This window comes from Schistocerca serialis, chromosome 6 (assembly GCF_023864345.2).
Source record: "Schistocerca serialis cubense isolate TAMUIC-IGC-003099 chromosome 6, iqSchSeri2.2, whole genome shotgun sequence".
Classification (NCBI taxonomy): domain Eukaryota; kingdom Metazoa; phylum Arthropoda; class Insecta; order Orthoptera; family Acrididae; genus Schistocerca; species Schistocerca serialis.
The window spans coordinates 119,519,709-119,545,297 of NC_064643.1; the positions used below are offsets into that span (position 1 = coordinate 119,519,709).

Here is a 25,589-nt window from a genome sequence, read left to right on the forward strand (position 1 = left end):
ATGCGACAAATCACGTTTCTTCGGGAAGGAAGAATAATAATAATGATAATTACTGTAATGCATTCTAAGAGAGGTATAATCGAGATTCGAAATACGACAAGGGATCGAGCTGAAATAAATGTTTATTTATCAATACATTCATGCGCTTATCGCAATGGGATTATACCAGACAACACTTGCTTTGAAGAGCGTGCACTGTATTTGCGATACGCATGTGAATATTTCGATAAACAAATGTTGCTCTTGATTCCTTATTAAACCACGATTATACATCAACACGAATCAATCACAATGACTTTCATAATTGTTACTGTTCCTTTCCGAAGAAACATGATTCGGTGCAGGGATATACACTGTATGATAAAAAGTATCCAGAACCGCTATGTAACGCACAGTTGAGTACTGTATGTCACGAGACGGACCCGCCAGTGTATAAGGAGGCAGGGACTATTGTGTTGTCAATAGAGAAAGACAAAGACTCAGTGTTGTGCGAGATAAAACGGAAATGAATGAGATTTTCGCTCTGCAGCGTAGTGAGCGCTGATATGAAACTTCCTGGCAGATTAAAACTGAGTGCCGGACCGAGACTCAAACTTTTCGCGGTAAGCGCTCTACCATCTGAGCTACCAAAGCACGACTCACGATCCGCCCTCATATCTTCAATTCTGCCAATACCTCGCATCCTACCTTCCAGACTTCACAGAAGCTCTTCTGGGAAACCTACAGAACTAGCACTGCTGGAAGAAAGGATATTCCGGAAACATGGCTTAGCCACAGCCTGGGGGATGGGGGGGGGGGGGGGGGGGAGGGTGTCGTGTGTAGTACTTGGGTAGCTCAGCAGTTGGTAGAGCACTTGCCCGCGAAAGGCAAAAGTCCCGAGTTCGACTCTCGGTCCGGCGTTTAGTTTTAATCTGCCAGGAAGTTTCAAAACGGAAATGGTATAAAGGTGACTAAGTGGCCATACACCAGTATAATTCAGTGAAGGACAACGTACTTTTTAAACGTCGAGATTCGGGGAACTTTGCTGGTGGTGATCCCAGAGGACTTGATTAATAAACTAGTGTGGTATACACACTTGAGTTGCGCTCGGTTTAGTGCTCAAAAACGTTACGAAAAGTTCAAAGAAGCCTGATACTTCAACAATGTGTGCGTAGTATGGCAAAAGACAAAACCGCACATGGTATGGTACGCAGCACCAAACTGCCGAATAATTCCGACTAAATTAGGCGACGTGGCCACAGTGGACCTGTTTCGTCCACAGGTTACTCCTGTGTCTTTGTAGTAATGGAAATGAAATCAAAGTTTGTGACCCCTGTGCCCCTGTAAAATGCTATTAGAAAGATGAAAGCGGCTGTTTTTGCAAATAATTCCTTGAGGGAAGTAGATATGATGAGACGAGTGGTCTTTGATAATGGCCCATAATTTCAAGCTCGACAGCTGAGCACGACAAGGAACAAAGGTAATGGAGGGTAATGAAGGAACTTGTAAAATTATGTAGACTCTACTGCTCCAGGCAGCATAAAACTTGGGAAGTAAATTTTTGGTGATTCCAGCTTCTAAATGAATCTTCGTCGCTTCTCCCAGTCCTCATTCTGAAGAATCAAGAACTACCTAACTGTAAGGATGTGACATGATACGTGCAGTATACCACCATCAAATAATTATGTTGACCATGAAGGAGACGGAAATTTGACGGATTAGTGGACTAAAGGTATGGGCATTGAGCTACTATCATCCCCCAGAAAGATTCTATGGCAAGTAAATAAAATGAGTTTGGAAAGTAAAATGAGTGTCTAACTTAGTCATTTTTCTCTGAAACGGTCCACTGACATATTTCAGAGAATAATATGCAGATTCTCTCCAGCAAGTAGTCGTTCCGTTACACTGCTCTGTAATTGCAGATTTTGATTAGCATTTCCGGTGACTGTCTTCGCTTCATTGTTTATTTTTGGCCCTTTCTTATGTAGTTGGTGCAGGTTTCGAAGACGTGAAAGCCTACAAGTTGGATGCACGAGCTAAGGGTCCTTTAAAAGAAATTTTCCGCCTGTGGGCAGGCGCCGAGCCACACATGACTGGACTATGCTGGAGGGTTACGCAGTTTGGAACATAATTTCTTCAAGAAAAATATAGGCTTTTCGAAAGTTAAGAAAAATCGTAGCATCATCTATTATGATCATGAAAGAAATGTTGATATTAAATAACGCATATCGCAAGTTTAACTGAATAACACTTCTGGTTTAGGTCTTGCTAAAATAATAAAATAACAGAAATTTACTTCTTGTTTGACTTTTTATTGGACGCTTAAAGCCCATGAGGATGATGGTTTCCCAGAGGAAGATGTCTCTCCTCAAGGCAGAAGCACTTGCCGGTAGCAGGATTGTGTAGCTTTTCTGTTCAAATGGTTCAAATGTCTCTGAGCACTATGGGACTTAACATCTAAGGTCATCAGTTCCCTAGAACTACTTAAACTTAACTAATCTAATGACATCACACACACATCTATGCCCGAGGCAGGATTGGGACCTGCGACTTTAGCGGTCGCGCGGTTCCAGACTGAAGGGCCTAGAAACGCTCGGCCACACCGGCCGGCAGCTTTTCTGTAATGAATATGTGTAGTTCGATTTCTTTTCAAATGTGTGCGCTGCTTATGTGGAGTGACTGTGGCTAGCGCTGCATTTCAATTAATCTCGACAGTGCTTTTTACAGTGACGTCAGCACCAGTCCTCCAGAGATTAATTTTCTAGTTTCGTTAAGTGCTTGTGGTGGCATACACCACCTAAGACCGTGTTCCATGATCTAGTGCACTCTTCTCATCTGCAGCTACTTTTGAATAATCATGCAAAAATTAATTGTAGTTCTCTCTGGGTTTCTTCCTAAGTCTCCAGTGCAGAGGAACAAATCTTCCAAGCCACGGAGACAAACATACGTAATTAACACTGGGAAGGTTGTAATTGTAAAGTATTTAAAATTGTTGCTGTGTGGTTTGTCATTGATGAGCCCTTACACAATCATTAATGCTCGTTATCAAAGTTTGCATCATTGTTTGCAAAAATTAAATTTCTGTGGAACAGAACATCACACTGTAACAGAATGTGGGTATCCTCGTCGTAAGCAGTTAGTACTGTTTCACTGTTACTGTAGTGTCTAAAGCTTTATTAAGGTATGACAGTCAATCTTTTGTTCGATAATTAACATTTTTCTCCTTTAAAGATTTATCTAACTACACTTCTAGGAGCTGTAGGTGAGATGTTTGTTCAGTTCTAAGGCCCCCTAATTCTAGCACCACATTTTTGCTGGCTCTTGTTTTCATACACTTAAATCCCATTCATATTGTTTTCAACTCATTTAAAACGATAAAATTATATAAAAATTATTTTTCCGTTTCTTCTAGCGTCCCAATGACGTTTTTCTTTAAGCCTTTTTAATCGTGTCCATTAATAAAAATCCTAAATTATCTGCAGACGGTGTTCGTTTCACTTCAGGCAAATAGATTACAAAACTCAAAAATAAGATAAGATAACACGGAGAGTTGAGGTGGTCTAATCTTCCGATCCTACTTTGTGGAAAGTAATTTGTTCACTTTTTTATCCGCTTCTACGTTCATGTTGCCTGTCAGAAAGATATTATTCAATCAGTGGTAAGCAACATCAGCGTATCTGAATAATTTCCTTAGCAGCAGATTGTAGCTGATCTATATAAACCCAGCAACAAATGGTTCAAATGGCTCTGAGCACTATGGGACTTAACATCTGTGGTCATCAGTCCCCTAGAACTTAGAACTACTTAAACCTAACTAACCTAAGGACATCACACACATCCATGCCCGAGGCAGGATTCGAACCTGCGACCGTAGCAGCCGCGCGGTTCACCTAGCAACAACCAACAATTTAAAATATTTCTTGCTTTTGTTATAGTCACTGGATGCAGATAATTCACATTTTAATGATAGCTGCATATCGTTACTTGGATTAGATGATTTTAATTAAAGTATGTGTTACGTTTGTATAGTGTTCTATAAATAGATTAGTTCGGTTTTTTTGTCTGCTCTCTTTGTAATGAAGCTATTGTCTCATTTCTGCTCATGTCAATAGCAACAACTTCAGAATTCCTGATATTTCTTACCCCCCCCCCCCCACCTGTGTTGTATAAGGGGCGATCAAAATGTTTCTGTCCGGAGGCCGCAGAGTCCAAAATCGATTTGTCAATCAGGCAAAATCGCCGTGAGCACTGAAGCTATCACCCCACCGACGCACTAGGTTGAAGATACTCGTTTGGTAAAACACCGTTTCCTGCTACGGGAAGAAGTCCGTAGTTGCCTGCTGCACATCCTCGTGCGACAGGAATCGTCGACATATCAGGCTTTTTTAAGGTACCGATGGCGTGAAAATCGCACGGGGAGAGATCAGGACTGTAGGACACGTGCTCCAGTGTCTTCCTCTGGAGCTGGTGTAACTTCTGCGTTACGAAATTTGCGATACGGGGTCGCGACCAGCACAGAAATTGGGGCTCGGTTCCACAACGGTGATTTTCGACAGACAAGCTGCGTCATACGCATTTTTCATTGTGCGATGTATGTGTACAGGTACGCGTCCTTCGGCGGCTAAGAAAAGAACAAGAGCCCGTTGGCCCTGTTTGGACGTATTTGGTAATAACGTCTCCCTAGTATACGTTTCCGCATTTACCGCAAGCACGTCGGAAATACACGAATATCACACTAAACGCTTGAACACATGTTGGTGTTTATGTAACCGCATCGGAGTCGCGTTGCGTTGCATACACGCTGCAGCAGCGTCCTTAAACGGAAACATTTCGATCGCCTCTTGCACACGCACTGAAGAAGCAATACGTTACGATCACTGCCCACCGTGAGACAGAATGGCACATGGTGTCGTTGCGGGCACGTGGCGTGGCAAGGGGAATAGGCTGACTTTTGTGGATGACGCTGAAATTATCGTCCGTCGATGTCCCGTACGTCCTCCATTGAAGAGAGATCTGGTGATCTAGCAGGCCAAGACAACATGTCGACACTTTGTAGAGCAAGTTGTGTAACAACAGCGGTATGTCGGCGAGTGTTATCCTGTAGGAAAACACACAACCCCACTCTGCTCCCGGAATGCTGTTCACGAATGGCAGCACAACAGCTCGAATCAGCAGACTGTCGTACAGTTTTGCAGTCAGGGTGCATGGGATAGCCACGAGAGTGCTCCTGCTGCCATACAAAATCCTACGCCTGACCGTAACTCCAACTGTGGGTCCAGTGGGTCTAGCAGAAACGTTGGGTGCAAGTCCTGAACTGGCCTCCCTCTGACCAACACAGCTCCATCACTGGCACCGGGGTAGAACAGCTTTCGCCGGCCGGGGTGGCCGACCGGGGTGGCCGAGCTGTTCTAGGCGCTACAGTCTGGACCCGCGCGACCGCTACGGTCGCAGGTTCGAATCCTGCCTCGGGCATGGATGTGTCTGATCTCCTTAGGTTAGTTAGGTATAAGTAGTTCTACTTCGAGGGGACTGATGACCTCAGAAGTTAAGTCCCATAGTGCTCAGAGCCATTTGAACCATTTCAACCATTTGTAGAACAGCCTTCATCAGAAAATACAATAGACCATTCACTACATGATTAAGGACTGGGCAATTTGCTCCGAGTCTGAAGAAAAGCTAGTTGCCACGCACCTCGCCGTTGTATCTTCTGACTATGTGCCGTGCAGTGATATAATTGTGCTAGTAATTTCATGGTATATGTGCATTCTTTATGCAGTAAAATACTAATAATTTAAAACGTCATGCGTTATGCTGAGTTTTTACTGGTTGAACAGCGAAAATGTGGTAGGCAATTAACTTTTTTCCTTTCACTCTTTTATGGGATGTCGTTAGTGAGAAAAGTTTAAAAAAGGTTAGAAATTATGTCCCAAGTTTGTGCCATGTCTCCGTAGACATTCCGCAAGCGCCTATGAGTATCTGTAATGCTCTGGTTTTCCGGCAAAAGAAAATGATAGCTCTCTGCTTGGAACGAATCTCCGTTACAGTGCCATTTTGAAAGCTACGTATAGCACCGCCACCTATTAGATCTTCATGAAACTATAGGGACTGAAGCAGATGTATGCTTGATTTCTCACAACAAATTCCACATCTTTCAACCGTAACTGGCCGAGGAAAAACTGTGTTGTTTTACAGTGTAACGCAACTCGTAAAAAATTCAAAAGTAATTACTGTCCTATAAAATAGCCTATTTTTCACTCTGCTGGCTTTCTACAAGGTGAGCTTTCTCACTTCATTTGCTCCGTAACGATGATAGATTTAAACGCCACGCACAATGCGAGTATTTTCCACGCATCTCACAAGGGGAGGCCGCCAATTGTGAAATTCAGATTCGATTCATACTGCGCATAATTAAAGCTCATGGCCAGAGGTGTAATGTGGCAAAGCACCAAGATGCACTTCTCAGCCGTTGTCGAGAAAATCGACAGTTAAAAGAAACCGTTGCGGCGAAATACTCTCTACGATTAATAGTTTTCTACAGCGTCGTGGCGCAGCGGTAAGCGCTCGGGTTCGTAATCCGAAGGTCGCCGGATCGAATCTCGCGCTATGCAATTTTTTTTATTATTAGTTTTTTGTAATTCAAATATATATGAATTGCTTATGCATGTTGGTGAAGGCGGATAGCTCTCCAATTGTACCGCCTCCATTTTTCCGTTTTTTTTTTAACAGGGTATACCAAAGCTCTCCCGTCCGCACTGATTTTCGACAATGTTATAAGTTGCACTGGGGACCGCATCTACCATCTTTCGAAGTTAGCAGGCAACTACGCTGTTATGCGGCGGCTCGTTTCGGCCCATTCAACATCAGTCATTCAAGTGTAACGAGCCAGTAACGGAGTTTATATTTCATACCTGCCACAGCAAATTTGTGTTCCTGGGGTCCCTATTCTAATTCGAACGTTTGACTTACGCTATACGTATTCGTTTCGGAATATCGTTTCTACGTCTTCCGTTAACTATACGTGGTTAACATTATGAAGACAATTAATAACATTTGTGAAATTCAACTTTGTTTGCGGGTATTTCCACGACAAACGACTTTCAACAACTTATTATATGCATAATTGTTGCAACTGATTGCCGGGAATTATATATATATATATATATATATATATATATATATATGAATTATAAAAAACAAATACTAAAAAAAAAAAAGTTGCATAGCGCGAGATTCGATCCGGCGACCTTCGAATTACGAACCCGAGCGCTTACCGCTGCGCCACGACGCTGTAGAAAACTATTAATCGTAGAGAGTATTTCACCGCAACGGATTCTTTTAACTGTCGATTTTCTCGACAACGGCTGAGAAGTGCATCTTGGTGCTTTGCCACATTACACCTCTGGCCATGAGCTTTTATTATGCGCAGTATGAATCGAATCTGAATTTCACAATTGGCGTCCTCCCCTTGTGAGATGAGTGGAAAATACTCGCATTGTGCGTGGCGCTTAAATCTATTTCTTCATTTCTACTGACTGTATTCTCAACAACAGTATCCCTTATGCCGTTGAATGTTGCAAGTAGTGTGTAAGCCTAGGGACCGATGACCTCAGCAGTTTGGTCCCTTAGAAACTTACCACCAGGATGACGGACGGAATTTCTATTTGCCGTGGTGAATTACAACTCGTTCTAAATGTAAAAAATTTAAGTTACTGCAGGAGACTAGGAAAAACAATCCTGTGACGTTCGAATACAGTATTAGTTCTGTCCTGCTTAGCACAGACATGTTGGTTAAATTTCTAGGCCTAACATGTCAAAGCAATATGAAAAGAACGGGCACATAAGGACGCTAATAGAAAAAGCGAATGTTCACCTTGGGTTCTTTGGGAGACATTTAGGTAAGTGTAGCTCACCTACAAAGAAGACCGCGTACAGTACTTTAGTGCGATCGATTCTTGAGTATTCCTCGAGTGTTTGCGATCACCACGAGGTCGGATTAAAGGCAGAAGTCGAAGTAATTCGGAGGCAGGCTGTTAGATTTGTTACCGGTATGTTCGGTCAACATGCGAGTGTTACGAATCTGTTTCGTGAACTCCCTGGAGGGAATAAGTTCTTTTCGCCCAACACTATTGAAAAAATTTAGAGAACAGGCGATTGCAACTGACTGCAGAACATTCAACTGCCGCCAACGTACAGTTCGAGTAAGAACAGCGAAGACTTGATAAGAGAAATTAGGTCTTGTATGGACGCATATAGATAGTCGTTTTTTGCTCGTTCCTTTTGCCCGTGGAATAGAAGAGGAAACGACTGGTAGTAGTGTGTTGTACCCTCTGCCATATATCATATGGTGGCTTGCGAAGTATGTATGCAGATGCAATTGTACCAAATGATGTTGTTACTGTATCCAACAACTATAATGCAAAGAGTAAAGTCGTTGGACAATATTCTTGTAGATGAGTGATTGAAACAAAAATAACATTTAAACATTGTGACTTAATTAAATAGCCAAATTATCTCTTAAAGTAAAGGGGCGCCATTAGGCTTTAAGTAGCCATGTTACATACACAACGCAATCAACACCATGAAAACCGCCAGAGATCATTAATATTTTGGTATTTTGGTTACAAGTATTACACACTCAGCGTTAATAGACACTGACTGAATTGTGATTTGCGGAAGCACATTTGATTGAATGCCCAGTGACTTATTAAGTATTAAAATAGACTATCTGTAACACAAAGCCTTTAAGTACTATATCCTTTTAAGTGAAAGACCTGCTGTCGCTTGACGTGTTAACACAATTGTCTGGCCTCCCTAACGTTAACTCCTTCGACTCATACTTCAAGGTTAAGGATAATGCAGATACTCTGCTACCAGCTGCTGCCCTATGTATTTTCTGTTGCAATCTTTAGGACTCTGATTATCCACCTAGGACGCGTATTGACTCTTTGAAGTGATTTAGAGATGATTTGACTGATTATTGCGATGACTGTTGTATAAGGAAGACGTCCTTAGAGAATGGCTCCGTAAGCAGCATACACTAGCTGGCGAATTACGTATGCACATACTTGTCGGAAGAGGCTATAAAATAAATAAAATTAATAAAATATGCTATTTTAAATATGTTAATTATTCTATCTGTATGATGGTGATTGTGATTGCAATTGTAATTAATATTTTGCTTATCTGGAACGTGGACGTTTAATTATTCGGTATCAGACGCTTGACAATGGCTTTTTCGTAAAGGCAATGTTACTCGTAGTTGACCGTGAAATAAAACTGAATAATCGGACTTCGTAATTAAATCGTTTCCAAAGACTGCTGCGGTAGGTGCGGACTCATAATCTAAATCTCAATATTACAATAATTTGCCAGCCATGCCAATACGTCGTACAGAGGTGATTGTCTACTAAACATAAAAAAGTTACACAGTTAGTTAAATCAGATATATTCAATGAATAAGCCTAAGTTCATAATCCTACTTACTTTTATAAATATAAATTCTTTACAGAATCGAGTGCCTAGTGTGGTTGCAACTCGCAGTATTCTTCTATAACATGAAATATGGCGGTGTGCCAGACAATAAAATAAAATACGTGCTTCTCGCACCACTTCAACCAGAGCTCTCTCTTTTTTTAATCAAACATAAGAGTAACGTAATTGTGCTTTTGTTTTATCAGCGACACAGCGCTGCAGTTGTGTGCCATAGGCTTTATTTATTTGTCACTGATTATTTATTTAATTAGTATTTCGCGTTTCCGCGGAAACTCACGCTCGGCATGCAAATGTGCCTTTATATTGCCCCCTGAATTGCGAGGCGAAAGGACATACCTGCAGGCGAGCAATTCACCTAAAGGCACAAGAAAATCTAAGTTATCTACAACTACTTACATTACACATTATACACATTATATACAAAATTTGAATGACGCGGGTGCGCCGTAAAAGTTCTAATGTTGGCAGATAGAGTGCGCGTATGCGCAGAAGCGTCTGTGTAACTGCGGCACTGCCGTTATATCGTACAGTTAGATCACGCGGCACAGTATTGCAGTTCATATTGTTCGTGTGCGCGCGTTTTTCAGTCGTTGCACAAAGAAAATATTCAACCAAGATTACATATGAAGACTACATTCTATGACAGGTAACTTAGTTTTAAATTTACAATATTTGTTATAACACAATACAACTTAGATTGTTGAATGTTCTTAGTTACATAGTATTGTTTTGAAATACTTCAAAGAAAAATGTCCGTATTTTTCAGGTGCGTTGACCTATACACATCGTGTCGTTATTACAGTTCATATTCATCCGCTGCACAATAATTTTTTACAGGTTAGTATCGTCGTGGTAAAGTTTTTTGATCACAGTAACATCGTTGTATAACAACGTGATTAATACATAAGCGTGTCCATTTCTCATTTCCATTATGGTCGTAGTGATGCAGTTGGTTGTGACTAAAAGCATTGCTTATTACAGATCAGACGTGACCCGTCGAGTTATTGGTCCACGTGCAGTTCGTTTTTTACATTCCGTGGAAGCTTGGTCCTTGTTTGACAACTTAGGTAATGGTTCTATCCACTGATCGTTCTGTTTGCAATTGAACATGATCTCGTTAGGTGTGTAATTCGTATCGTAAATATTTAAGTTTTGTGTACGTCTTCGAAAAGACTTAGGTAGGACACCCAATTAGTATGTTTTGATGAAATATAGGTCCTCATGAATCGATTTAATTCTCGGAAAAGTCTCTCAGTCGCGTTACATTGTGGACTAAACCTCGAAATAAATATACTTTTGATGTTATTGTCCTTCAAGAAATTTCTCCATTTGTACCCAAAATCCGTAAAAATGTGATCACATGCCAATTCTAGTATAATATATTTTTCTAATGAATGCCCGTTTATCATCTGCATTTCTTCTTCGTGTATTGGTATTGTTGCATACATTATTGTTTAGGGAAAAGTACTGAGAATGAAATTTATCACTGAAACTGTTATGCAGAAAAGAAACACTACAGAATTTACTGAAAAGCTAATACACTGAATTATACGTCTGGTCAAGCCTACCAATGCAAAGATGCTGCGTCTTACCTTATTTTGCTGGAAGTTTCATTGCGTCTTCCCGCAAAATTTCAGAATTGGAAAATATCTTCAGATTTTGTTATCTCTCATACATTGACGTCCAGGTCCAGAAAGTTGATTTTTTACATGAAACAAAGAGAACAATGTAACAAATGACAAAATAACAAGTCCGACACGCAGTCGCCAATATAAAATAAATAAAATAAATTAAAAAAATGTTATTTTAAATATGTTAATTATTCTATCTGTATGATGGTGATTGTGATTGCAATTGTAATTAATATTTTGCTTATCTGGAACGTGGACGTTTAATTATTCGGTATCAGACGCTTGACAATGGCTTTTTCGTAAAGGCAATGTTACTCGTAGTTGACCGTGAAATAAAACTGAATAATCGGACTTCGTAATTAAATCGTTTCCAAAGACTGCTGCGGTAGGTGCGGACTCATAATCTAAATCTCAATATTACAATAATTTGCCAGCCATGCCAATACGTCGTACAGAGGTGATTGTCTACTAAACATAAAAAAGTTACACAGTTAGTTAAATCAGATATATTCAATGAATAAGCCTAAGTTCATAATCCTACTTACTTTTATAAATATAAATTCTTTACAGAATCGAGTGCCTAGTGTGGTTGCAACTCGCAGTATTCTTCTATAACATGAAATATGGCGGTGTGCCAGACAATAAAATAAAATACGTGCTTCTCGCACCACTTCAACCAGAGCTCTCTCTTTTTTTAATCAAACATAAGAGTAACGTAATTGTGCTTTTGTTTTATCAGCGACACAGCGCTGCAGTTGTGTGCCATAGGCTTTATTTATTTGTCACTGATTATTTATTTAATTAGTATTTCGCGTTTCCGCGGAAACTCACGCTCGGCATGCAAATGTGCCTTTATAAGGCAGACAAAAGCAATAAGGTTTAATTGCAAGCCGCAGTGACAACATCATCGCATTCACGCCACAGAGTGAAAGAGACAGAGGTGTATTATCCAAACGACATCCTAAGTTTCCAGTTAAGATGGAGATATACTTAATAGCGATACATGGTTAGAGATAATATACTTGGTGGTTGAAAAGTAACTCGATGGTCACCATATGAGCCTGCTGACAAAGGCTTCAGCGCTTCAAAGTCGACAGTGATTAATAAACAACATTAAATACGTCTGTGTGGACTGGATATAAAAGTGGAAAGATAAAGTAAAAAAGTCAGAGGACGTACTCAGTTTCTTCAGTCAAGATGGAAGGCGTTAGATAAATCAACTAATACTACTTAAAGTGAACAAAACCAGGCCTTCACCGAATTCCAGCAGGATTTAACATCGAATATTTTGCGTAGTTAGTTCCTTTTCTTGATTGCGCTATTCGAAATTCGCTTGCACAGCGAATGGTCCCGTGTGATAGAAAATCACCGCAGGTCACCCTTGTTTGCAAAAAGGAGGTAATATATCGAATGCGCAGAATTGCAGACCAATGTTACTGTTGCAAGACCATACATTTAATCTACGTTCAAACATTAAGATGGTCCTGAAGGGAAAGAATGCTTTCTTACAGATAATTAGCATGGATTCAAAAAGAAACTACTCGTGTGAACCACAGGTGGCTTTATTCACACACGACGCCTCACAAACAGCTAGCCGCCGTCTTGCCAGATTGCCGAAAGGCACTCCACTCCGTATGGCATCGTTTCAGCTACGCAAGATACGATAATACGGAGTGTCTTCGCAAATATCTGATTGGCTCGAGGAATATTTGAGTAATGGAACCCAGTGCGTTATACTGGACGGTTAACCAGAGAAATTTAAGTACGGCCAAAGGAAGGGTAATACGTCTTCTAACGTTCATACAGGAAAATGTCGTCGTTGGCTAACGACAAGGAATTGCGGAAAGACTTGGATAAATGCATGACAATGACTTTAAAAAAGAAAAAGAGTCGTACAGCATCTTATTAAAAGATCAGCGGCAAACATATCGAGGACATTACATCGTACAAGCATTTATGGGTTAGTACCAACGCGAATTGGAAGGCTGACTATGAGAAGAATATGGTAAATGTATCAAGGGAATGAGAGTTTTGCAAGCATAGGAGGAGAAAAGAGAGAATACTTTGAACATAAAAATGGACTCAAGCAAGGTGGTTCGCTATACCCTCCACTTTTCATCGATCTTATGGGCGAAATAATGACAGAAGCCGTACCGTGAATAGGAGACGAAACTTGAAACCAATTGTGTTCGCAGATGATTTAATGATGTGGAGAAACGGAGAAGGAGATTTACAAGAAAGCCAAAATGTGTGGGAGGAAGTATTGTGTCAGTGTGGATTGAAATTTATCACAAAGAAGTGTGAAGTGATGGTGATGATGAGGGCTAGGAGGAGAGTAGCAATGGATATAAGTATTAGAGAGAAAATACGAAAGAAAGTGGAAAGTTTCTGGTAGCAGGGGAACACAAGAGGGAGGACTGATTTGGAGCCAAGTGAAAGGGGAAGACGAGCCCATTGTTTTCAGCAAAGTGTAAGAAGTTTAAATTACAATGAAATGAATACCCCTAACTGCATACAGGCGTTGACAAAAGTCAACGGGTATAGTTGAAAATATGTGCCTCGACCTGGACTCGAACCCGGGATCTCTTGCTTCCATCGCAGACGCCGAGGACACAAGGGATAGTGCGACTGCAGTGACTTATCTCTGCCACGCCTCCCGTGAGACCCACATTCCCAACTTATTGTGCCGCACTATATTCGTAGTGCCCATATATATGTAAGAAGTTTGGTTTATAAGGATGTACCGCCAAAAAGTAAGCATATTTTGCTCCAGTACTGACGTACGCACCAGAAACGTCGATAATGGGAAAAAAGACCTTTGACCAGGATGCAGACTTGCGAGATGAAATTTCAAAAGAAGCAGAACAGGCCTTACTATGATGGATAGAGCAAGGAATGAGATGAGTAGAGAAATAGTGGAAAGAGAATCACACGCGGAAGACCACGGACAAGACAACATCAAGAGGTTATGGGCATGTTAAAAGAATGGGAGTTGGCAGGATACCGTGACAGGCCCATGAAATGACTACGGGATACAAGATTCCTAGCTGAAGAACGAGGGATACAAAGGTCTTTGGAGTGAAGGAATGTGTAATAGAGAGGAGCAGACTGACACAGAGTGGAGAGCAAAACGTGGTCCTAGACAGACCTAGCCAGGGGTTACAAGCTGTAAAAGGTAATGATGATGATGATGATGATGATATGAAATAGGACGATCACGTAAAATCATCATTAATGAATGAGAATGGGAAGACTTAGACTTGTTGGAAGAGTTCTGGTAAAATTCAATGCTTCTTACAGGAAACAGCAAAAATACGCTATTTCAACCAATTCTAGAGTATTGCTCCAGTAATTGGAGTGCTTATCAAGTAGGTACAGCAGCAGACAATCAGTGAATTCAGAGACGTGCTGTTAGGAAGGTGAGTGTAGTCCATACGAAAATGTAACAAAAGTTCTCGGAGAACTTTATTTGGCGTGAAACCCTTAAGGACAAAAGAAACGTTCTGGTGATGTGTCAGTGCCAAGTAACATGGCTCCATGAAACTTGGACCGTACATAGGAAGAACTGCTGTGGTACAGTACAGAATGTAACAGAAAGAAATACCCAATCAGATGAACAGAAATGACTATTTTAATCGAAGACAATAATTACAGTGAGGTCACTGCGATTTATGATGGTCCCCTGGACATTACGAACGGCGGGACACTGTGCCCAGTAGAATGTGTGATCGCCATGAAGACAACGCATGCTCATCAGCGTGCTCCCATGTTGACTGGAAGACTGGTAAGGAGTTCTTGTAGTAGGGCGTTCTATTCCTCCATCAGAGCGGTTGGCAACTGCAGGATTTTAGCTGGTGCACGTGCATGTGCGTGTTCAGCAATACGTCTACCCAACGCGTCTCACACGTTCTCGATGTGATTTAAGTCGGGAGAACGGGCAGGCCACTACATTCACCGAATATCGTCTCGTTCCAAGAGCTCTTCCGCCTGTGCTGTTTGACGGGGTCACGCGTTGTCATCCATAAAAATGAAATCAAGGTCGAATGGAGATGGAGAAGGCGTACAAAGCCACAATAACATTGACCGGTAAGTGTACCGTATACAAAGATTTGGAAATCATTACGCCCAAGCAACATAATACCTCCCGGCACCATACCACCCGGACGACCAAAACGATCATTTTCAACAATCTTCCTAGGTGCATTGTTTGTTCCCACCTCCCACCATACGAGGGTACGTTGCGAATGGCTAGTGACGCTGAATGTTCTCTCAACCGACATCAGCACGCGACCCCACTCCTCGTTGGTCCCGCCTCTGCGCTCTTTGGACCATTGCTAACTGTTCTTCCGATGTGCGGATGTCATTGGAACGCAAATTACTGGTCGTCGGGCAAAGAGACCACCCTAATGCAGTCGTTATGCCACGGTAGAGCTTAAGACTGCGTGCGTAGCAGTTTTGTTAATATGGCTGCAATCTCACCCGCTGTTTCACGTGAGCGTCTTGTTGCTTGTTGCATAGTCTAGTGGCCACCTGCTGCTATCTTCGTATATTCATAATTAAAACGGACGACTTGGGACTTCAGCTGGTATAATATATGTTAAAAAATGACGTAATTCCTCCACTTGTATTAAGGTGTTGGTTTTATTGGCAACTAGTTTCGATGTTGTTACATCATCATCTTCAGCCCCATACTTATTGACAGTAACCGTATGTGTCTAACACTAGCAGTCAGTGGTGAGATAGGCGTGTTCCATGCGGAAGGCAGGTAGTAACTACGTCATTTTTAACATATCTGCTGCTGTAGTTGAAAGTGGTCGATCAGCTCATTCGGACAGCAGTGCCTTTGCTTCGGAATGCTCCCCGTGCACGTGAATCAATGATACGAGCAGTACCACACTCCTGGATTACACTCGTCAAACTTCTTGTTTTTTCCAGTTTCGCGATGATTCTTCCCTGGGTGAAGTCGTGGAAATGTTGTCACTGGACCGTGTTGTGATGAACAACACCACAACATTGCACCGTAACAGCCCGCTGATTGACATAGACGGTCTTCTCCCGTCCCTTCAACTTCCTCCCCAGGGCTAAAAACACGCTGACCTCACGCTACGTGCTGTCCAACTTCCTGTGCACTACTAGGAGACCTCTGGCAACATGCTCCCACACGTTCATTAATTTCCACTGCGTAGGTAATAAGTTATGTTACTTAACTCGTATCTACCTTGTCCTTAAATTTTGCATAACAGTGTAAATGGGAATCCTTCGAAGAAAGTAGACATATTTGTGAAAAAGTCCTGTTGGGTGATTTTAGGCGCCGTGTGTTCGAAAAAGACCATGTTGTCGCCAACGTATGGATCGCGAGAATAATGTCACTTTAGGCAGCGTACATAAGCCATATAATCCGTCATTTTTACCTAGATCAGTACGTGAATGGAATAGGATAGGAAATCGATAATACTGGTACGATATTGCCGCCAACTGCCTTGCGGAGTACGAATCCAGATGCGTGTGCCAGTGGTTCGCGTCGGCCCGCTGCGTCCAGTTGGCAGAGTGAGCAAGGTCCGGCCCAGTGAATGTCCTTGGTTTCTCGGGAAGCCGACGACGCTGCCTCGTCAGCTGCTGTCGCCGCCGCCGCTCCTGGTCTGAGGTTCGGGTTGCTGGCTGATGCTGCCGACTCGACGTCTTCCTGGTGGCGGGCGGAACGAGTTGCGATCGTTGGGCTGCTCCTTCTCTGCCACATGGCTAACGCGTGACTTAGACGTTAGGACTGAACAGGCGTCTATTTCGCTTTGTCAGTGTCAGTCTGGATACTCAATTGTAACGTTCCTTATCTTACGTCCTCGGAGCTCGCGTTACACCGTACGAGGTCCCAGTCGCGGCTGCGCGTTAGCCATACACTTAGGCGACAAGTCATGGGATAGCGTCATGCACATATACAGACTGCGGTGGTATCGCGTACACAAGGTACAGAAGGGCAAGGCATTGGGGGAGCTGTCACTTGTTCTCAAGTGATTCGTGTGAAAAGGTTTCGGCGTCATTATCGCCGCACAGTGGGAATTAGCAACCTTTGAACGCGGAATTGCGGTTGGAGCTTGATACATGTGACATTCCATTTTGGAAATCGTTGGGAATTCAATATTCCTAAATCGACGGTGTCATGAGTCTGGCGAGAATACCAAATTTCAGGCATTACCTCTTGCCACGGAGAATGCAGTGACCAGCGCCCTTCAATGAACGACCGAGAGCAGTGGTGTTTCCGTAGAGTTTCAGTTCTACCAGATAAGCAACTTTGCTTGAAATAACGGCACAAATCAATGCCAGACGTACGACGAACGTATCCGTTAGGACAGCGCCGCGTTAAGGCGATTTGGCAGCAGGCGACCGACGCCAGTGCCTTTGCTAACAGCACGACATCGCCTACAGCGGCTCTCCTGGTCTCGTGACCATATCGATTGGACCCTAGACTACTGAGAAACCGCAGCTTGACATGTGAGTCCCGATTTCAATTGGTAAGAGCTGATGGTAGGGTTCGAGTGGTCCGCAGACCCCACGAAGCCATGGGCCCAAGTTGTCAACAATGCACTGTGCAAGCTGGTGATGACTCCACAATGGTGTGGGCTGTGTTTACATGGAATGGACTGGGTCCTCTGGTTCAATTGAACCGATCATTGACTGTAAATGGTTGTTTACGGCTACCTGGAGACCATTTGCAGCTATTGATGGACTTCATGTTCCGAAACAACGATGTAATTTTTATGGATGACAGTGCGCCATGCCACAGTTGTTCACGACTGGTTTGAAGAACATTCTGGACACTTACAACGAATGATTTTGCCGCCCAGGCGTCAGACGTGAACAAAATCTCGGTGGTTCTTTGGGCAAGGCGTCTGTCATCACCGCAACAGGGTGGCGTAACCCTGGGGCCACACAACAGGAATACGTAGGAGGGGTGTGTGGTCAGCACACCGCTCTCCCGGTCGTTACGATGGTTTTCTTTGACCGGAGCCGCTACTATTCGGTCGCGTAGCTCCCCAATTTGGATCACGAGGCTGGGTGCACCCCAAAAAATGGCAACAGCGCATGGCGGCCTGGATGGTCACCCATCCAAGTGCCAGCCACGTCCGACAACGCTTAACTTCGGTGATCTGACGGGATCCGATGTATCCACTGTGGCAAGGCCGTTGCCAGAGTCAAACACCTCGCTGCACAACTGGACTTCTGTGTTGGTACTGCACACACACACACACACACACACACACGCACACACACACACACACACACACACACACACACGTCCACCAGCTGGGCTGCTCAAAGGTGTGTGCAAGCTGGGTTCCTCGCCGCTCAACAGAAGACCATACAGAACAACTAACCACCAGCTGTACGGGCCTCCTTTCGCGTTACGAGGCTGATCGTGACAACATTTTGTCGCACATTGTCACAGTCGATGAAACACGGCTACATCACTTCGAACCAGAAACGAAATGGCAGTCCATGGATTGGCGCCACACCATCTCTCCCCCAAAGAAAAAGTTTAGAGCCGCACCCTCATCAGGAAAAGTCATGGCGCTGGTGCTCTGGGCTGTGAAGGAGTTATTGTGTTATGTGTGCTCTTTCACACTGCAACGATCAACTCTGAAGTGTATTGTGCTATACCTAGGAAACTGAAGAAACGACTAGGGTTGTTCGTTGTCACAGAAATACAAACGAACTTCCCCTTCTCCGTGACAACACAAGGCCCCACACAAGTCTGCCCACACGAGAGGAGCTCACGAAACTCCACTGGAGTCTCCTTCCTCATCCACCCTACAGCACGCATCTCGCACCTTCCGTCCTCCATCTGTTTGGTCCAATGAAGGTTGCACTCCGCGAGAAGCAGTGCATGGACGATGGACAGGTTACTGATGCAGCAAGACATTCCTTCCGACGTCGACCAGTAGAGTGGTACCATACGGGCGTACAGGCGCTCTCAGTAACGTGGCGTAATACCGTCGCACTGAACAGAGATTATGTTGAAAAACAGGATTTTTTAATCAAAAGAACTGGGAATAATACGGTGTATCGGAATCCTGAATGAAACCAACCTGCCTTCAGAAAAAAAATGTTGCATTACTTATTGAACGCCCCTAGTATATTGGTGAAAGCGCGACTAATCTTTCAAAAAAAAAATAGTCAGTTTCTTCCCCTGTAACTTTGTTTAATTTATTTTGCATAGCGGAAGTGTCCGCCTCGATAGCTGAGTGGTCAGCGTGACGGAATGCCGTGTAAAGGGGCCCGGGTTCGATTCCCGGCTGGGTCGAAGATCTTCTCCGCCCAGGGACTTGTGTTGCCTTCATCATCGTCATCTCATCCATCAGGGTGGCGACAGGAAGGGCATCCGGCCATCGCTTAACTTAACGATGCCAAATCCGTCCATAACCATGCCGGCCTTGCGAAAACTGCGGGGCAAATGCACAAGCAAAAGAAGACGGTTTTGCATGGCTTAACCAGCCTTCGTCGTAATAGAAGAGTTGTAATCAAAGACGCATACAGGGATGTTCTATAGGCACTCGTGCCTCGCTAATTACGAAGCTAGGCAGGAGCAAGCTCACGTGCTATAGCCGCAAGTGGCTGAAAAGACGTTGCAAACGACATGTGCTGGGTACGCCGCTGCGGTCGGTGTAGGAGCTGAATGTAATGTTTTAGAACTTACCAATGAACTCCCACCCCGATTCTTTAAGGAATCAAACTTCCACGTTTAAAACGTCACAACTCCAGAACTATGTGTCTTACAACGATATAATTTTGCAGGTACATAGAATGGTTCACACAGATACTGTCTGCGACATCTGTTGCGAATAAGTTCATTTGTAGAGGAGCAATGAAACATGCGTGTGACTTATGTCCGGTTGCAAGTCTTCTTATTTGATGCAGCTTTGTCGACTTCCTCGTCGATGATGCTGAAATGATGAGGACAACACACAAGCACTGAGTCCCGAGCAGAGAAAGTCCCCGACCCGGCCGGGAGTCGAACCGAGGGCCCCGAGGTCGACTGTCAGCAACGCTAAACTAGTAAAGAACTAATAAACTAAAACTCATTTCTTACGCTGCAGTTTTACTGCATGAACAAGTAAACTTTTTTCCTTTCATCATTTTGTGTTTGTGTGTGTGTGTGTGTGTGTGTGTGTGTGTGTTGGGACAGGGAGTGGAATAAGAGGAAAAGTTTCATAAAAGTTCGTTGGAAGTCGCAAAGTGCTCACATTCTGGGTGAATATAGCCTGAGCAATTGGCACACCTTGAGTTCCGCTAGCTCAAGACATATGCAGAGATTCTAACTAATACTAGAATAACTGCATAAAAACTTTCACTTAAGAGTATCTCCGAGTACATCTACATGTACATCTACATACGTACCCTGCAAGCCACCGTAAGATGCGTGGCGGAGAATACCCTGTACCACTAGTAGTCATTTCCTTTCCTTTTCTACTCGCAGACAGATAAACGACTGTCTGTAGGCCTCCGTATGAGCGATAATTTCTCGCATCGTATCTTCGTGGTTCTTACGAGAAATGTATGTTGACGGCAGTAGGTTCGTTCTGCAATCAGCTTCGCCGGCCGTTGTGCCCAAGCGGTTCTAGGCGCTTCAGTCTGGAACCACGCGACCGCTACGGTCGCAGGTTGGAATCCTGCTTCGGGCAGGGATATGTGTGATGTCCTTAGGTTAGTTAGGTTTAAGTAGATCTAAGTTCTAGGGGACTGATGACCTTAGATGTTACGTCCCATAGTGCTCAGAGCCATTTTTTTGCAGTCAGCTTCAAATACTAGCTCTCTAAATTTTGCCAGTAGTGTTCCTCGAAAAGAACATCGCTTTCTCTCCAGGGAGAACCTACCGATAACAAATCTTGCAGCCAGCCTAAGAGTTGCTTTGTTGTCTTCTTTTAATCCGACCTGGTGCGGATCCCAAACTCCTGAGCAGTACCGAAGAACAGGTCGCACGAGCGTCCTCTATGAGGCCTCCTTTACAGATGAGCCACATTTTATTAAAATTCTCTCAGTATAACGAAGTCGCTATCACAGTTCTCACGCAGTCGTTTCATTTCATATCGCTTTGCAACGTTACGCCCACATGTTTAAATGACGTGACTGTGTCAAGCAGGACATAACTGATGTTGTATCTGAACATTACAGCTTTGTTCTTCCTACTCATACGTATTAACTTACATTTTTTCTACATTTAGAATTAGCTGCCGTTCATCGCACAGACTAGAAATTTTGTCTCACTCACTTTGTATCATCCAACAGTAAATATTCAGATTAGCAGAAACAAGTGAAGAGTGCATTGTCAACCGTTCATTCACGAACGTACACGAGCCTGTACGAACATTAATTTGAAGTTGTAAGGAATTTACTGATTTTGGCAACAAACTGGTGTCAATGCTCACACACCGTATCGTTTGAATTTCCACGTCGAACGGTTGTAACAGTCATAATGAACAACGCAAAGAAAATAGGTCTGTAAAATTAAAAATATTATCGGACGATATCACAAAATAATATTTTGTGTGACTTTGTCGTATATAATTGCTAGTACTTTGAATCATGTATGGCAATATGTAGAGTGTCCTATATAGGGTGTATATTTGTATGATAGTTTACCAATATTCCAGTCATAGCTACACATACTCGTATTACCTTACACACCCAGATTGCGGACCGACGGTGCAGACGCCGATCGGTAAGTGAAAAAAAAAAAAAACTGGTTGATGCAGCGACTTCATAAGAACGCGCCTGACATTTCGTGTGAAGTAAGAAAGTAGTACCGTGGCGGCGAGTTCTCGACTGTAGTAGGACTCTTGCATATCACATCCACTGCTGGGAACTGTTTCAAAATATGATAATAGGAACCTTATAAGAGCAGTTGTGTTCTAAACGCTGGCAGCACTCGTCGTGAGATGTGACGGAAATGCAAGGCAGCTTTGTAAACAGTTGCTAACGGCCTTGCCGCAGTGGCAACACCGGTTCCCATCAGATCACCGAAGTTAAGCGCTGTCATGCAGGGCCAGCACTTGGATGGGCGACCATCCGGTCTGCCGAGCGCTGTTAGCAAGCGGTGTGGACTCAGCCCTTGTGAGGCAAACTGAGGAGTTTCTTGACTGAGAAGTAGCGGCTCCGGTCTCGTAACCTGGCATACTGCCGGGAGAGCGGTGTACTGACCACATATCCCTCCATATCCGCATCAGATGACGCCTGTGGTCTGAGGATGACACGGCGGCCGTCGATACCGTTGGGCCTTCATGGCCTGTTCGCACAGAGTTTAGTTTTAGTTTGTAAACAGTTGTAAGTTACCCAATGAGCTAGCGGCGGACAGTCGGCGTGGTCCGTAGCGATGAGTTGAGGTAATTGTACCACCACATAAGGCGCAATGTTTGCGGATAAACAGTGGTCGTAATCGCAATATTTCGCAAGATATATGCATAAAAAATAATTTCGAAGTCCAGTACGTACAACCGAAATCACTAACTTCGCATTAGTTGGCTTCTCCAACTCCCAGCTGAGCTACGATCTTCGATCTGGACTAGAACTTGGGTTAGGCTGCAGATCGCTCTGTCGCCAAACTTTTTTTCGAAAAAAGTAGCAAAAAATGTGGGCGGTTGGACAGCAACAATTTAAGGCAACATTTCATGGCACAATGTAACGACCAACAATTTACGAAAAGTATCGAATGGTTTCAATTTCGACACTCAAAATATATCACCTCTTTTCTCACCTATCATTGTTAATGCAAATTATCTCCTTACTGGCTACAAGAGACAAGAATGGTGCCAATCTATGCACATAGCGCCCTGGCTGGTACTGCATAGGTTCTGGCCTTTAGCTTACTGTCACACAGGGTAATCCAAAATGAATATAGTGGTTACAAACGCTTATAACTATTTAATGCATAGCGCAACATCGACACTAATTACAGATAATGTAAAAGAATTTTAAAAAAATTACCTAGTGTATAGGAGTTCTACATTACTCCCCTTGGTAACAGGGACAGAATCTAATTGTAAGTGCTAATCCATTTCACGGCATACACTGTGAGGCATATGTGGAGTCACTGAAGCAAACGCATTAGCTATGCACATTTTGTGTTTGTTTCTGGCACATATACAAAGTCTTCTACGTAATCCCATAAAAAATGAAATGATCGTGTGGCATTGATGCCCGGGAGACACCATCCAGGGAAGTTCGGCTCCGGGGTGCAAGTCTTATTCCAGGTGGCGTCATAATAGGCGACTGTGCGTCGATTATGGCGAGATGATGATGCGGACAACACAAGTTTACGAACGGAGAAAATTTCCAACACGACCGGGATTCAAACCCGGCCCCGCTGCAGGGTAGGCAAACACGTTACCACTTAGCTAAGTAGGCGGACACATAATCACATAAAAAGAAAGGTATCAGGTCGAGAGACCCAGATGGCCAAGAGCAAAAAAAATGGCTCTGAGCACTATGGGACTTAACATCTTCAATCCCGTCTCCGGCCATCCTGATTTAGGTTTTCCGTGATTTCCCTAAATCGTTTCAGGCAAATGCCGGGATGGTTCCTTTGAAAGGGCACGGCCGATTTCCTTCCCAATCCTTCCCTAACCCGAGCTTGCGCTCCGTCTCTAATGACCTCGTTGTCGACGGGACGTTAAACACTAACCACCACCACCACCACTTAACATCTGAGGTCATCAGTCCACTAGAACTACTTAAACCTAACTAACCTAAGGACATCACACATATCCATGCCCGAGGCAGGATTCGAACCTGCGACCGTAGCAGTCGCGCGGTTCCAGACTTCGCGCCTAGAACCGCTCGGCCACCGCGGCCGGCGGCCAAGAGCAGAACACAGTGTCACCAAGTGCAGCCAACTGTTTGCACGATGCTGATTTGAAAATATCAGTGTCGGGGTGTCCCATCTTACTAAAGGTGTTATCCGTGAAATCCTTATCAATTTGTGGCATCAGTTATTGTTCACGCGCGTCCATCTAAATATTTCTTCACTCAATGAAGACAAATGTACTACCCAACGACGATAATATTGCACTTGACCAGCCGTGGCCGTTATAGGAAACATGCGATGACGTTACGGTAGCCGGCAGCTTTGGCCGAGCGGTTCTAGGCGCTTCATTCCGGAACCGAGATGCCTCTACGGTCGCAGGTTCGAATCATGTCTCGGGCATGGATGTGTGTGATGTTCTTAGGTTGGTTAGGTTTAAGTAGTTCTAAGTCTAGGAGACTGATGACCTCAAATGTTAAGTCCCCTAGTGATTAGAGCCATGTGAACCGTCTGAACGTTACAGTAAACAGGTATAGCGGTGACTGTCAATGCTTTCAGCACAGCTGTGCATGTACTATCAAGTTGTTCAGCGTGTCCTCATCAAATACCATGATAAAAATTCATGACAAGCCGACCGAAGTGCCCCAACACCCAGGCGCAATAATATTCTAGTACAGTACATTTTTTAGGTAGTTTCTTCTGTAGCCCCTATTTAAATACTGTGTCAGAGAACCTTCCTATTTATGTGGAAAGTTGATTCATCAGTAGAAATGAGACTGCAGCAATGTTTCTTCATGCGTGGCCTCCATATTTGTCATTGTATAATTTGTATTTTTTCATACAGTCTTCCCGTTTCAATTCCTGTAAAATTTGAATTACATACGGATTCATTTCCAGCTACATTTTGAGACAACGTGCTTTGTGACATTTTTTACTCCCTACTGATTTCGTACGTGTATTTCTGTGGACTACTTTCAAACGAAAGGTGAAATTTTTTCAAAAGTTTTTTGCTGATTCATGTGGTCGGACGCTACTTTTTTCCCTTGCGCAAATAACCTGTTTCTTCAAACTGCCGATGAAACCGGGGAATGTTGTTGGTATTTGGAGATGCCTGATTGTGTCGCTCACGAAATCTTCCCCGCATGGCTGTCAAAGAACGACAGTTGTTCTGTTCTAAAACATCTGTACGGCATCCGACTAGGAACTTTTCACTTGAACATCGCCGGCCATGGGCCAGTTTCCGATCTGAACTTTCTTTCACACTCCTTTAAATTATTATCGATGTATCGCTAAGACATTATAGTTGTTGACCTTCGTAATCTCGATACTCGTTTTGAAGAGCACTGTACAGTAAGGTGACAAAAGTCATGTGATGAAGGTATGCACGTATATAGGTGACGGTAGTATCTCGTACACAAGGTATAAAAAGACAGTGCATTTGCGGAGCTGTCATTTATACTCAGGTGATTCACGTGAAAAGGTGTCCGATGTGATTATGGCAGCATAACGGGACTTACCAGACTTTCAACGCAAGATGGTTGTTGGGGCTAAACACTAATGGTTCAAAGGGCTCGGTCACAACGGACGGCGGGCTAAACGCATGGGACATTCTATTTCGGAAATCGTTAGGCAATCCAGTATACCGAGATTCACAACGTCAACAGTGTGCCGAGAAATTTCTGGCATTACCTCTCACC

At 43.4% G+C, this 25,589-nt stretch overlaps 1 pseudogene; it reads right to left on the reverse strand.

Annotated features, from left to right (window-relative positions):
- Positions 1-18,167: 18,167 nt before the first annotated feature.
- LOC126485662 (5S ribosomal RNA) lies at positions 18,168-18,285 on the reverse strand (annotated as a pseudogene).
- Positions 18,286-25,589: the final 7,304 nt, after the last annotated feature.